At 42.5% G+C, this 13,832-nt stretch overlaps 1 protein-coding gene across 2 annotated transcripts in view; it reads right to left on the bottom strand.

Moving 5' to 3' along the window:
• The window catches only part of LOC135541953 (AMP deaminase 2-like), a 58,597-nt gene extending 48,094 nt beyond the window's left edge, over window positions 1–10,503 (bottom strand). For both annotated transcript variants that reach the window (XM_064968476.1, XM_064968475.1), the window contains exon 1: window positions 9,993–10,503. The gene's annotated coding sequence lies outside the window, so the exon portion shown is untranslated. The remainder of the gene's footprint in view (window positions 1–9,992) is intronic.
• Between the last annotated feature and the right edge of the window lie 3,329 nt (window positions 10,504–13,832).

Here is a 13,832-nt window from a genome sequence, read left to right on the forward strand (position 1 = left end):
AACCATAAATGCCTTTCTTAATATCAATACACAAGTATATATTTTTAAACCTGCATATTTAGTTAATATTGCCTGATATCATGAATTTCTTTTAACTAGGGAAATTGTGTCACTTCTCTTGCATTCTGTGCAACAGAGTCACTGTATATGCAGCAGTTTGGGCCGCCTGGCTAGTTGCAAACTGTGTGAGGACTATTTCTTCCTAACAAAGACAACCAACTTCGCCAAACGGGGGATGATTTAAAAAAGCGCATTTGCGAAAAAAGCACAATCGTTGCACGAATGTACCTAACCATAAACATCAATGCATTTCTTAAAATCAATACACAGAAGTATATTTTTTTAAACCTGCATATTTAGTTAAAGGAAATCCAGGTTGGCATGCAATATTAAACTACGGAAATTGTGTCACTTCTCCTGCGTTCATTGCACGCAGAGTCAGGTTATATGCAACAGTTTGGGCTGCCTGACTCGTGAACTAATTTGCCAGAATGTTACATAATTATGACATAACACTGAAGGTTGTGCAATGTAACATGAATATTTAGACTTATGGATGCCACCCGTTAGATAAAATACGGAACGGTTCTGTATTTCACTGAAAGAATAAATGTTTTCTTTTCGAAATGATAGTTTCTGGATTTGACCATATTAATGACCTAAGTCTCGTATTTCTGTGTGTTATTATGTTATAATTAAGTCTATGGTTTGATATTTGATAGAGCAGTCTGACTGAGCGGTGGTAGGCAGCAGCAGGCTCGTAAGCATTCATTCAAGCAGCACATTTGTGTGTTTGCCAGCAGCTCTTCGCTGTGCTTCAAGCATTGAGCTGTTTATGACTTCAAGCCTATCAACTCCCGAGATTAAGCTGGTGTAACCGATGTGAAATGGCTAGCTAGCTGGGTGTGCGCTAATAGCGTTTCAATTGGTGACGGCACTCGCTCTGAGACCTTGAAGCAGTTGTTCCCCTTGCTCTGCAAGGGCCGCGGCTTTTGTGGAGCGATGGGTAACGATGCTTCGATGGTGGCTGTTATCGATGTGTTCCTGGTTCGAGCACAGGTAGGGGCGAGGAGAGGGACGGAAGCTATACTGTTACACTGGCAATACTAAAGTGCCTATAAGAACATCCAATAGTAAAAGGTATATGAAATACAAATGGTATAGATATTATAGGAATTATTGGACTATTTCTAACTAAAACCTAAAACGGCTTACCTGGGAATATTGAAGACTCATGTTAAAAGGAACCACCAGCTTTCATATGTTCTCATGTTCTGAGCAAGAAACTTAAACGTTAGCTTTTTTACATGCCGCATATTGCACTTTTGCTTTCTTCTCCAATACTTTGTTTTTGCATTATTTAAACCAAATTGAACAAGTTTTATTTTTTATTTGAGGCTAAATTGATGTTATTGATATATTATATTAGAATAAAAGTGTTCATTCGGTATTATTGTAATGGTCATTATTACAAATAAATATATATATATTTAACATATTTTTTGATGAAAACACAAAATAAATGATTAAAAAAAAAATGTTTTTAAAATTGTCCAAATAATCGGTATCGGATTTTTTTGGTCCTCCAATAAATCGGTATCTGTCATGACTTCCGCCGAAGTCGGTCCCTCTCCTTGTTCGGGCGGCGTTCATAGTCACCGGCCTTCTAGCCATCGCCGATCCACTTTTCATTTTCCATTTGTTTTGTCTTTGTTTTACACACCTGGTTTCAATTCCCCAATTACATGTTCATTATTTAACCCTCTGTTTTCCCCATGGTTTTTGTGCGTGATTGCTTTATGTATGTTCGGTCCGTTATTGTGGGCTCGGTATTATGACATGTTATTGGAATATTTGAGTAAAGTTACTTGTGTTACTCATCTCTGCTGTCCGGCGCCTGACTCCTCTGCACCAGCTACACCCAGACCATTACAGAATCACGCACCTCAAAAATGGAGTCAGCAGGAGCAGACAACCCCCCTTTGGCGGTGAGGAACGCGTCCAGCAGCATGCGACCATGTTGCAACATCTCGGCACCACCATGGATCGCGTGCTGCAGACGATGGACCGATGGGAGAGAGGAGGAGTTCTTCCAGCGCCTCCACCGGCACCACTACAACAGGCACCACTGTTCACCCGGTCCCAGTGGGATTTGGCTCGCGCTCCCGAGGGAGTATGATGGGACAGCTGCCGGATGACAGGGCTTCCTACCCCAGCTGGATCTCCACCTGGCGACCGTCCACCCGGCTCCTTCGGGAAGTGAGATCGTGTCGCCCTCGTCTCCTGTCTCTCAGGGAAAGCCCTGGAGTGGGCCAACGCCGTATGGGGGGAAGCAGAGTTCACCCACCGCTTTCGGGCAGTTTTCGACCATCCGTCTGAGGGTAGAGCGGCGGGTGAACATCTGTTCCACCTGACGCAGAGGACGAGGAGCGCACAGGAGTTCGCCTTGGACTCCTGGACCCTGGCCGCCAGCGCGGGATGGAACGACAGGGCCCTGATCGATCACTACCGGTGCAGTCTGTGTGAGGATATACATCGGGAGTTGGACTGCATGGACACCACTCTCAGGTTTGACCAGCTGGTGGACCTGTCCATCCAGCTGGATAACCTGCTGGAAACCCGTGGATGTCCGGATCGGGGCCTGTCAGTTCCATCCCCCAGCACCACCGCTGCGACACCCATGGAGCTGGGAGGTGCTGCGCTTAGGGCGACCGGAGGAGGGGCCGTTCCCTGTACCATCTGTGGCCGCAGAGGGCACACTGCTGGTCGGTGCTGGGGAGGTTCCTCTGGGAGTCGAGGCAGCAGGCAGGGCATGCTCATGTCACCCCAGGTGAGTCGGCACCAGGCTCACTCAGAGCCCCCTGTTGCGCACATGTTTTTGTTTATAAATTTTCCTGAGGTTTCCCCGCATTCCCAGTATAAGGCGCTCGTAGATTCAGGCGCAGCTGGGAATTTTATTGACAGAGCATTTTCCCATAAATTAGGATATGCCCTTCTCTTTGCACGCCCTAGATAGGTCGACCATTAGCGCATTTCAGCCGTGCGTAATTGGCCGGCTCCCACCACGGTGAAGGAAGTGCAGCGGTTTCTAGGGTTTGCCAACTACTACCGGAGGTTTATCCGGGGCTTTGGTCAGGTCGCGGCTCCCATTACCTCACTGCTGAAGGAGGGACCGGTTCGGCTGAGGCGGACAGGGCTTTTGGTCGCCTGAGGGCTCTGCTCGGCTCCCGTGCTGGCTCATCCAGATCCCTCTTTGGCGTTCATAGTGGAGGTGGCCGCGTCCGAGGCTGGGATAGGGGCCGTGCTCTCTAAGCGCTAGGGTACGCCACCAAAGCTCCGCCCCTGTGCTTTCTTTTTGAAGAAGCTCAGCCCGGTGGAGCGAAACTATGTGGGGGACCGGGAGCTGTTGGCTGTTGTCAAGGCTCTGAAGGCGTGGAGACATTGGCTTGAGGGGGCTAAACACCCTTTTCTCATCTGGACTGACCATCGCAATCTGGAGTACATCCAGGCGGCGAGAAGACTGAACCCTCTCCAGGCAAGGTGGGCCATGTTCTTTACCCGTTTTGTTTTCACCCTGTCCTACAGACCAGGTTCCCAGAACGCTAAGGCAGACGCACTGTCCCGGATGTATGACACAGAGGAGCGGTCCGTAGATCACACTCCCATACATTCGGCCTTTCAACAGTTTGCAACGAGCCAGGTGGCCCAATCTGCTGCATATACCCTGACTCTGCTTGCACTGAACGCAAGAGAAGTGACACAACTTCCCTAGTTAATATTGCCTGCTTACATGACTTTCTTTTAACTACATATGCAGGTTTTTAAAAATATACTTGCGTATTGATTTTAACTTAAGGATAGGGGGCAGCATTTTCACTTTTGGATAAATAGCGTGCACAATTTCAACTTCGTGCTACTCATGCCAGGAATATATTATATGCATATGATTAGTAGGTGTGGATAGAAAACACTCTGAAGTTTCTAAAACTGTTTCAATCATGTCTGTGACTAGTTAATATTGCCTGCTTACATAACTTTCTTTTAACTACATATGCAGGTTTTAAAAATATACTTGTGTATTGATTTTAAGAAAGGCATTGATGTTTATGTTTAGGTACATTACTCAACGATTGTGCTTTTTTCTCGAATGCACTTTTGTTAAATCATCAAGTTGGAGTAGGGTGTGATTCGATGATAAATTAACAGGCACTGCATTGATTATATGCAACACAGAACAAGCTAGTTAACCTCGTAATATCATCAACCATGTGTAGTTAACTAGTGATTGTGAAGATTGATTGTTTTTTTATAAGATAAGTTTAACGCTACCTAACAACTTACCTTGGTTCCTTGCAGCCACAAGGTCCTTTTGATGCTGCACTCACGTAACAGGTGGTCAACCTGCCATGCAGTCTCCTCATGGATTACAATGCTGGGTGCTGACTTCTCCCCCCTCTCCCGCCCTGAAGTGTAGCTACACGGCTAGAAACAGAGGCCTACATTTTTCCCATGGAAAAAAATACATCACCCAAAAGCCCCAAGTCTATGGCAGGCAACGAAGACAAATGATGCCAACACTATCTAACAGTCCTTAACCTGAGAATGGGAGGATTGTTATTGGGAATTCCTCAGGTTCTTATTCCTTCCTCTGTGCTTTTCTTTCAAGCTCTGCTGGTCATGCTGGACAATAACTGTTACTTGCTTTGCTCTCAGGAACGGGGCACCATTGAAAATAGTGATTACTGGGGTAGTGGTAAGGATGGAGGTAGATCAAGTGAAGTCGCATTTGGTGCGACTCAGACCCGGTGGCGAGCGTGGTGGAATAGAAGAGTCACCGTCTGTCCTTTTGAGTTTTGATGCTAAGTCTTTACCTGACAAAGTAATGCTAGGATATATCAGTTATCCCGTACAAGGTTTTGTGCCAAACCCACTATGGTATTTCAGGTGCCAAGCTTATGGTCATGGTTGCAGCAGGGTGTAGGAGGGAGATTCCTAGATGTGAGAAGTATGCACGAGACAAAGGAATGTGTAGTATCGGTGAAAGAAGCGGGATGTGTTAACTGTAGGGGTGCCCATGTTGCTGGGGATCAGAAGTTGTGTTGTCACGATACCAACATTTTACTAACAATATGATACCAGGCCAAGTATCATGATACCGGGTAGTATCACAAGACCACTGTGTGGAAAAACATCCAGATTGGTCTAATGTCCTGTTCACCCTGTCCCTGACACTTGTACCTGTTGTCTAAACATTATGCACATATGCCAAACAAAAATAACTGTCACTGATATTCACACTTCTACTCAATACAACACATATTGAATTTAACTGCACACTGTATAATAGAATACTGCATAGAATGGTTAATTTGCTCATATTTGCAAAGTCCTACCTGTGATTTTGCTGGAGGAATGAGAGTAAGGAATATTCATGCATAATGACCTGCATATCATTGTGTCAATATGGTGAAAGCACTGCATGGAACCTTTACTCTTCAGTTAACACACACACACACACTCTCTCTCTCCATCACTCTCATAAACACACACCACTCCATCTCTCTCCCACCAACCATTGACACTGCTCCCAACTGTAAAGGGACCAAACAGAATGTAAGGAGCACCAGAAAAATATTGATTTTTTTATCATTTAGGCTTACATTAGGCCTATTTGAATCCTACCTTTGAAGCACATAGCAGATCATTTTCCTTCCTTCCTGTACCAATCAAATTTGTCTAGACCTACTGTCAAGTTACCAGGTTGTTAGATAGCTAGGTAACTGAACAACGTTGTTATCAAAACAATAATTAGAGGCCTGGGATTAGTTTAAAAATGTCCTGCGACATGGTTTGTGAAATTATATCAAATGCATGCAAAATCGCACAGAGGGGAAAAAAAGGTAGCTCCAGTAATAGGATTCATATTTTTTTTTAATCGTTTGAGCTAGAGACAAGCTGTTTCCTTTATGTAAAGCTGCAAGCATGAATGTTGCAAAGCTGTGTTCCACTCTGGCACGGCTGTGGGACAGCGACTTGCAAAGACTATCAGACTGGCCTGAGTATGGAGCGATTTCAGTGTAAACATTAATAGTATTTGAATTCCATAATTTCACATTTGTATTAGGATATTGAATTTGAATATCATTTTCTTATTTTTTATAATTTAAATAATGAATTGAACTTGTATTTCATTATTTGAAAGTTAATTGAGTGAATATTGCATTCAGTTTTAATTCTAAAATTAAATATTTATATATTCAGTATGGTAGATATTCAATGTCTGTGTATCAAGTTTACAAACTATAACTTCAAGTGTATCAAAGTTTCATATATTCAACTCATCATATTCAGTTTTCAAATTCAGTTCTCTAAATTCGTATTCAAAACCAGAGACAACATCCTGGTACTTTGCCAGCAAGGAAAGGTAGAATAGAACAGATAGAATCAAACGGTTCCTGTGATAAAACAGGAGCTTCTGGTGGTTTCTGAAACCGATGTGGCATGTTTAATTTATTTTCTTCCCATGAATTTGGCTCGAGCGTTTGAACCGTTTTGGTAAGACTCTGGAACATGGACGTGCCTTCTGTTTCCCTCTATGATCACAGGCCAACTTAGGGAGTGTCACAAAAAACACAGTTTGGCCCCCATAAGAATATACAGTAAGTAGTTGAATAGCCCTGTTATAGCCCTTCTAAGGATAGCTTTTTCACTCCATATTTAATCTTGCTCTTGTGACTGACTGGGTTCGAACCAGGTCTCCTAAATTTTACAAGACCGTGTTAGCACACTTAGCTAAAGGCTATAGGGATAAGTTCAGGACATTCATTTAAATGACGACACGCTGCTGCTAGGCAGCTAGCCTAGCAGTTAAGATTGTTGGGCCAGTAACCGAAAAGTTTCTGGTTCGAATCCCCGAGCGTATTAGGTGAAAAATCTGTTGAAGAGCCCTTGAACAATGCACTTAACCCTGATTACTCCTGTATGTCGTTATGGATAAGAGTGTCTGCTAAATTACAAAAATGTAAATGCTTAACAAGTACAGCTTCCCCTGATTCAGCTCATACCAAGACTTGAACTCGGGACATCTGCCTCACAAACACACATGACCACCCACCTGAAGTGTTCCAACCCACCATGCTATTGAAAAAGGCCTTCTTCAATTGCGCAAGGGGAGACACTGAGTGAGTTTCACAGATCCCCATTAGCTACATTCACCCCCTAAACTCACTCCCCAGAGACCCCAGTGGTTGAACAAGTGCAACTGTAGATCCAGGTCCAGTGGCTCCACTGTAAAGGCTTCACGCTGCCTGCTTGGCTAGTACTGCTTCCCCCTGATTCAGCTCATATGGAGACTCGAACTCAGGACTTCTAACCGCCCTCCAGAAGCATTCCAACACATCATGCTATTAAAAAAGGCATTATATAATTGCACACATCAGGCTGATGAGTGAGGTTCACAGATGTCCATCTGCTACACTAATAACTAAGATCCAACAAGGTTACTCATCAAAAGAGCGTAGTTTGGGGATCCATGCTTATGTGATGAAAACCTTGCCTGAGACCTGAAGACATGTTAGTTTGACATGTTTATTTTGTGTTAGAAGTGTTAGATTCAAGTCTCCAGCAAGGATAGTCATTATAAGGATACCATGTGACTTACTAGGTCAAAACTGTTGAGCCTAGGCATTGGTCCTGTGACTTGGATGGGTCTCAAAGGTGGGTGAAGTGTAACACAGGTGGTTCGGTGATCACGCTTGTGTGATGTGGAACATGCCTGAGACCTGAAAAGTTGCATTGTCTGGTACACAGGAGACCTGGGTTAGAACCCCATCGGTCAATCTAACACAAATCTGTAGGTCTCTGGCAAGGATGCTCATTACATAAGCATGGATCACCAAACCACCTCTGTTGCACTCTCATTAAATGGGGTGCACAGATCCTTCTGATTCTATTTGCCTCAGAAAGTGTTGTTTTGCAGTAGGCCTGATATTCGAACCCAGTAGGGTATATTGGTGCCATGATCACTGAGTGTGAGGTCAAAGTGGGGTGAACTGTAACTGAGGTGGTTCGATGAACCACGCTCTTTTGACGAGTAACCTTGCTCGACTCATCCCTATGGGCTTTAGCTAAGTGGGCTAACAGAGTCTTGTGACATGCAGGAAACCTGGTTCGAACCCAGTCAGTCACAAGAGCAAGATTAAATAGGGAGCTGAAAAGCTATCCTTAGAAGGTTTATGACATTGCTATTCAACTGTATTCCTATGGAAGCCAAATTGTTTTTGTGACACTCCCTTCTAGTACGACCTGTGATCATCATAGACTGTCCATGTTCCAGAGAGTCTTAGCTTTCAGAAAGCATGTCCATGTTCCAGAGAGTCTTAGCTTTCAGGAATGGGGTCATAATCGTATATAGCCAAAACGGTTAGAATGCTAAAGCCAAATTCATAAGAAGAAAATAAATTCAACATGCTACATTGGCTTCAGAAAGCCCCAGAAGCTTCCGTTTACCACAGAAAGCTTTGATTCTCTGATCTCCTCTACCTTTCATGGTTGGCAAAGATGTTGTCTCTGGTTTTGAATCTGAATTAAGAGAACTGAATTTTAAAACTTAATCTGAATGCATTTGAGAAGTTGATTATATGAAAATTCGATAAACTTGAAATTATAGTTTGTAAACTTGCCACAAAGACAATGAATACAAAATCTACCATTCTGAAACTGAATACATAAATATTGAATTTTAATATTAAAATTTAATTTGAAAATGGAATGCAATATTCACTCAATTTAGTTTCAAATCATGAACTACAAGTTCAATTTATGAATTCAATGATTCAATTTGTGTATTACAAATAAAAACATTAAATTCAAATTCAATATCCTAATACAAATTCAGAATGATAGAATTCAAATACAATTTCTGTTGGCAATGAAATCGCTCCATACACCATGTGCTCTTGGTTATACCAGGGATGAAATTATATACAATGTAGGCTATGAACTTTGCTCGCTCTGTGCACTGCTCCAATATAGCAAATGGGGCAGCAGGTAGCCTAGTGGTTAGAGGGTTGTTGATCGAATCCCAAAGGTAAAAATCTGTCCTTCTGCCCCTGAACAAGGCAGTTAACCCACTGTTCCCCGATAGGCAATCATTGGAAAATAAGAATTTGTTCTTAACTTACTTGCCTGGTTAAATGAAGGTTACATTCTAAAAATAAAATAAACAAATGTAACAACAGAAGACTGATCAAGGTCCCCCCCCCCCCCCACCATATTACAGTAGTACCGGTATACCGTGCAAGTGTCCTGTGCTGGAGAGACAGGTTGAGGTTGCCAGGGTCAGAGTTGTACAAAAGGTGTCCTATGCTATACCAGTGAAGAAAGTTGAGGATGGGCCAACGGTGAGCGATCCTAAGAGGCTCCCGGTGAGTAGTAGATTTTTTGCCAGTACAGATAGGCCTACGAATGAAATGTGCTTTAGTAACTGGGAACTCTGAAAAAAACGAGCTCCAGCTGGAAAAAATCTATTTGAACGGTCATCCAACACGGGCCTCTCTTTCTAGACCTCCGAGTTCCGGCCCCGAAGATCACTGACGTCACTCTTTTTTCAGAGTTCCCAGTTGTTTTAAACGCGCCATATTACTAGTGGGAAACTCATATCATCCCTGAGCTCCAACTTCTTCCACATGCTGACGTCACCTAAGGAAATAGCCTCAACAGCATTTTCAGCAGTTAAATTTAAAAACAAACCATATTTTAAAAAAGTAATATATTCATGTGGTTTTTGAACACTACTTTGTTTACAGGCATGAAAGCCGCACTTTTGGTTTATGGGTGAAGCAGCTTAGCCATTAGACAATCGGCGTTTTTCAATGAGTTCAAAGTATGCATTCAATTTGAATTTATAACGTCACAGTTGATAATTACCACCTTCCCACTTTGTTAAGAATGCAGCATAGAATTCAGTTTAGCTACTCTGTCTGTGTACTTACCACCTGCCATGGTTGAGGCCTGGCTCAGCTCGAAGAGCTGATACAGAAAGTTGTAGCACTTGTCTTGTCCTCGCCCAGGAAACAACTGATAACCTTGCTGTAGCTGACAGTTTGTTTCTCTCAGACGTCCCGAATACAGCCTTATAACAGTTGTTTTCACTGGTAACTTCGCTAGCCAGCAAGCTAGTCGTTTTTTCAAAACAAAGATTTTTGGAAATATTCCAGAAATTTGAACTTATTGTCTAACTAAGTAGCTATATTGCTACAATAGCTATTTTCTTGAGTAAATGCATTTCTCCACCGAATGTATATATATATATATATATATATACATATCTCGTTAGCTATTTAGAAATGATCCAATTGTTTAGCTGTCTTCGTTTCATGAGACTCATTGACATTACAGGCTTTGCTGCACTTTGGCGGTGGGACTTTTGACCGAGAGGAAGATGCAAAGCGAGAGGGATAAGTGTTCTCCAGCAGGTGGCGCTCTTCGTTTGTTTTGTTTTTTTGCTCCCCATAGCGAGGAGTTTTTGTGGAGGAGGTCAACGAGAGTGTCGAATTTGGTTAACAGTAAATGTAATGGCTTATTTGATCGAACATACATTTCGCAATATTTGGGTTGTTACGAGTGTACTGACGTAAGTAGGACACGTGACATCCCGGCAACTTTCAGAAAAAACTATCGGAGTTTTGCCTGGTTGTCACTAGTTACCACAGCCACAAAGTAAAACACCCCGCATATTTCTACAATTTATTTTCTTAAAATTTGATATTAAACCCTGATCACACTACTAACCTTAAATTAACACCATTGGTGGAATAGCATTTTTTGTTTTCGTGAACTTTTATGATATAGCCACGTTTGACTTTGTGGCTGTAATAACTAGTGGAAAGCGTTGTGCCTGTTGTTCACACGCGTATCTGTTCTCACATTGGCTAGAATGGTCCCACCTGATCTAGGCTCCTCCGGAGTGCCTTCCATTTTGAAGACATTTATTTTCATTGCAGAGCAGGCACTAGAGTATCTGGTCAATATAATCAAATCAAAGTTATTGGTAACATACACTTGTTTAGCAGATGTTATTGCGGTGTGTAGCGAAATGCATGTGTTTCTAGCTCCGACAGTGCAGTATTATCTAACAAGTAATATCTAACAATTTCACAACATATACCCAATACACACAAATCTAAGTAATGTAATTAAGAATATATAAATATATGGACGAGCAATGTCAGAGCGGCATAGACTAAGATACAATAGAATAGAATACAGTATATACATATGAGATGAGTAATGCAAAATATGTAAACATTATTAAAGTGACTAGTGTTCCATTTATTGACATGACCAGGGATTTCAAGTCTATGTATATAGGCAGCATCCTCTAATGTGCTAGTGATGGCTATTTAACAGTCTGATGGCATTGAGATAGAAGCTGTTTTTCAGTCTCTCGGTCCCAGCTTTGATGCACCTTTTCTGACCTCGCCTTCTAGATGATAGCGGGGTGAACAGACAATGGCTCGGGTGGTTGTTGTCGTCCTTGATAATCTTTTTGGCCTTCCTGTGACATCGGCTGCTGTAGGTGTCCTGGAGGGCAGGTAGTTTGCTCCGGGTGATGCATTGGTCAGACCGCATCACCCTCTGGAGAGCCTTAAGGTTGCTGGCTGTGGAGTTGTCATAGCAGGCGGCGATACAGCCCAACAGGATGCTCTCAATTGTGCATCTGTAAAAGTGTGAGGGTTTTAGGTGCCAAGCCAAATTTCTTCGGACTCCTGAGGTTGAAGAGGAGCTGTTGCGCCTTCATCATGTGTGAGTGCATGTGCAAAATTCACAAACTTTTTTTGTTTTTGGTGAAAGGAGTTGGATGAGATGAATCAACATATTCAAAAGTCCAGAGCGTCCACCTCAGTCACCCTCAAATGAACTAAAGTAGTTAATAATGAACAGTGTCTTAGGGGCAGTTGGATGTGCATTTATCCAATCACCCTCTTACTTCTTACTCAAAGGTCTGACTGGCTGACTTGTCACTCAGGTGAGCAGAGAGGGTGGAACTATTCTGAAAGAGAGGTGAACTAGTATCATTACCCTTGTTCCCAGCTACTGTACAACCAACACTGCACTACACCTCATAACCAGCACCCCTCTCACAGTTAGTGGCCATCTGCTGGCCTAAACTGTGGCCCAAGATTTAACAGGGTTCTCTGGATAATCTTATCAACAGATCAGCTGCACCAGGCCAATCCCAGGATGCAGCAGGAAGGACAGAGTCAAAGCTTGAAGGGTCAGAATTAGAAAGGGACTACGGAATTGGAGGATGCCCTAATTAGCCGCCTGTTTTACTCTCTGAAGCGTTTGTGGGGGCCTAATTTCCCTGCAACCCACTTCTTGCCATGAGACCATGTGACGTCAGATAAGATCTCTCTCTAAATTTCTCTCTTTTTCTCTCTTTCTTTGCAGGTTGGGCAATCTCATAGTATCTGAAGGTGGAAGGGCCAATATCTTGCTTTTTCTTCATCCAGCAAAGTTAGAGCCCACTACCTAGCTAACCACAACTAGTGCCACACCATTTCAGTTTGTCCACATCACGGTTATTATAGTAAACTAAAAGTTAAACTGAAACTATTTAGTAAACTGAAATAAGAGAATCAACAAATCCTTTTGAAAAACAAAACTATACTGAAACTAGTATAATTAATTCCAAAACTAACTAGTATAAAAACAATCATGAAGTATGTTATTTATTTATTTATTTTTCACCAAAAATTGTATAATTGGGCATAAAATCAAATGGGGTTTTCAATGGGGTTTTCAAGCTTTTTGCGGAATTTCAAGCTACTGAATCTATCGGGTAAAAGCTGCCAGGAGATGGCGATGTTTCAAATAGGCCTCGCTTGTGCATCACTATCACTGGCTGTTACTAGCTCACAGGAGGAGAAATTGGCTAAAGGAGCTAACTTGATTCTTCTTACATGTACTAGTCTCGGCGCTATTAATTTTAAATAAATATTTTTGCACCAGTCTCAGAGCAATTCCTTTTAGATCCAAGTCACATTCAGATTAAGGTGATCAGACGTCGATATCCGGGGACAGTCCCTGATTTTGGTGGCCGGTCCCCAGCTAGAGTTGTCCCCGGAAATGTCCCGATTAGTGCCAAGACCCCTAGAGGGCGTAGTTCTTCCTGATGTCGTATTGCCTCTAGATGCCGACCAGATCCCCAGTGTCTGTCTGGAGCGTGAAGTCACAAGCTCTGCTGGTCTGCTACTGTGTAGCAACCTAGCGGAACCAAAAGCCCTGGTCTACCCAAGAAAGCCTATTTTCAATAGGAATATGTGGATGATGTCAGCGCTATCACTATTTACTGGTTTTCATGTCTATGGTGTCGATGCAGTCAGCCCAGCGGGTGATACATTTTTGTCCCTCAGCGACCTGTACGTACATAAATCATCCTCCATTCAGGCTTCAAATGTGTTGGTTTCCTCCTTAACTCGATTTAATGGGAGGCCAGACAAAAAACAGGGGAAAATATGCATACTGTCTCAATAAAACAGGATAAATAAATACAAAATAAAATAAAAACACAAAACCATAATAACCTTGATTCACATATATAATTCAAAGCGATATCAGGTGCATGAAGCATTTTTACATTAGAATTGCCTTTGTTACTTTATTTACAACTAAGCCTGGTCAAACAGTAGCTAGCTGTTCATGTCTCTATTGTTTTGATACAGATGTAGTCCACCTTGGAGTTCACTACATGCAAAGTTCTTGGTTATGAAAACACCTGCAAAATGCATCTATAAATAGCTGATATTTTCAATTAGGCACATGGAAGC

Source organism: Oncorhynchus masou, chromosome 6 (genome assembly GCF_036934945.1).
Source record: "Oncorhynchus masou masou isolate Uvic2021 chromosome 6, UVic_Omas_1.1, whole genome shotgun sequence".
Classification (NCBI taxonomy): Eukaryota; Metazoa; Chordata; class Actinopteri; order Salmoniformes; family Salmonidae; genus Oncorhynchus; species Oncorhynchus masou.